Source organism: Pygoscelis adeliae, unplaced genomic scaffold (assembly GCF_000699105.1).
Source record: "Pygoscelis adeliae isolate BGI_AS28 unplaced genomic scaffold, ASM69910v1 Scaffold608, whole genome shotgun sequence".
NCBI classification, from domain to species: Eukaryota; Metazoa; Chordata; class Aves; order Sphenisciformes; family Spheniscidae; genus Pygoscelis; species Pygoscelis adeliae.
In genome coordinates, this window is record NW_008825407.1 from 576,772 (window position 1) to 578,999 (window position 2,228).

A 2,228-nucleotide genomic window follows, 5' to 3' on the forward strand; every position below is an offset into this window, starting at 1 on the left:
CAGAGGCAATGGCATTTACTCTTGAGCATTTATTTCAGGCCGCTTAGGGAGAAGGTCTTTCCAGGACAGAAAAGCAGGACTGGGAGAGCTGGGATTTCCAGGATCATGTTTTTCTCCCCCAGGAAGAAATCTGAGGTGTTTTCCCTGCTGTAAACCCAACTATCCCTTCCCAGCATCTGGGGCATTCCAGCAGGGAGGAGGAGAGGAAGAGGTACTATCAAACCCCCGAGAAGCCCTGGGTACCTGCTGAAAATTAATCACGAAGGCACTCACCCCACCAGCCCCACTTGGGACCCTGCAGGACAGGCATGGACCAGGGGAGCACCGCAAGGAAAGGCTGGCTCCAACACAGGCAGATTATCATCGCTGCTTCTGTGCTTCGGGGCCTGGCTCAGCAGCTCTCTTGCTCCCCCGGGCTGGCTGCATTTCAATGGCAGCGGATTTACCTTTCTAGGGGAGCACGGAAAAGCCAGGAAGACTAGACCTAGTAAAACTCCAGTCCTGTCCTCTGCCCCTGACCTCAGTACAAGTGTGGGGAAGGCTTTTCCTCCTCCCTCCCACCAAGACCTCCAGGGACACCAGGGATGGACATGTCCCTCCGGGACGTGGCCCTGGGCAGGTCCAGGCATCCACCCTACCGCTGAAGGCATGGGCTTGAGATAATACACCCCCCCACCCCCCACTCAGCCCCAGGCACTTGCTCCGACCCCTGCCTGGACAGGCAGGTGAAGGAGGACTGGCCCGTCCTGCCCTGGAGGGATTTTCCAGCATGCCCACATTTTTGGAAGCCCCGTTCCCTGCGGGGCTCCCGACACCCGTGTGCAGGCCACGGAGGACACCTAGCGGCTGGCAAGCCATGCCAGGGTGCCCTCGCCCCACAGCACCCTGCCTGCTGGGAAGAGGGCGGGCAAGGCTGCCCTAAAGATGCTCGCCCCATCCCTCACCTGGGGTGGGAGCAGCAGGGCGGAGGGCTGCTGGGAGCTCATCTCTTCCACAGCTCTCCCTGAACTCCCCTCTCCATCTTCAGTACTTGCACACAAGCCCCAGGACCCAGGGAAATCACGCAGTTCCATAGCATGGAGGGGGAAAGCAGGGCTCAGCACCTGTGGCATCCTCCTAGCCCATGTCCTCGTACAAGCAGGCTGTGTGGGAGATTATTTGAACGCTATGTGGTGTGGGCATGTGGGTGCAGAAGGTCAGTGAGGAGGAGTAAGCACCTCCTGTGTACTCCCAAGCTGGACTTCCACGTCTCCCCAGTATGGTGCAGGGCATGGGGATGGGCAGGATAAGGGGAGCTGGGATGAGCCAAAAGATGCTGGGGGAGGCTTGCAGATGTGGCATATGGGAGGGAGCCCCAGTAGGGCTGCACCAGCTAGTCTGGGGTCTCCCCGCCACTGTTGGGATGCTCAGAGAGCCCTGCTCTATAAAAAATTTACTAAAAGTGTACTGGAAGTGACCTCCCCACTCACTGTTTCATTTTTCCCTGCTGGATGGGCAAGATGTGAACACTGAGCCCAGCAAAAGCTGAGCACTAAAGCCCTCCAGGTGAGAGACGTGGGAACCTTCCAGCGATGTATGACAGACATTCATCCATCAGAAACACCCTTTTACAAATCAGCTGCTCTTCAACTGGGTGGTGAGCGGCGTGCGCTCTCCTCAGCGAGAGTGAAGGGAGTCCGTCATGTGCATCCACACGACACACTGCTTCTGTCCCCTTGCTGCTGCAATGGGGCCAGGATCTCCAGGAGAGGTACAAGCACGTGGGTGAGGGGCAGCCTCCTGCTGCCCCCTCCCCTCTCCTTTAGTGGCAGAGGTAGCCCTGGGTGACAATGTGTCCCCCTGACATGGGGAACTTGCCCCAAAAGGCTGTCCCAGCCAGCCCAGAGGGCAGGATCGTTGCTGCCAGGGCACACAGAGACAGGCAGGGAGTGCGAGGCAAGGGCAAGCGCGCCCTTCCCTGTACCAGAAGAAAGCTGCAGCTCCCCCAGGCCTGCAGCTTTCTCACCCAATCTTCCTCCACCCCCTTGGCTTTCCTTCCTGGGTGCCAGCCAGCCCCATGACGCTACGTTAGGCTGCGTTTGGACTTGATGGAGCCTCAAACTTAAATGCAATTAATGTAATAAAGGCCAGCAGCTAGTGCATGCATGGAGCCAACCGGAGCAGCAGGGACGGCTCCCTGAGTTGCCCAAGCTCCAGGTGTTCCCTGCCCATGCACAGCAAGCAACATC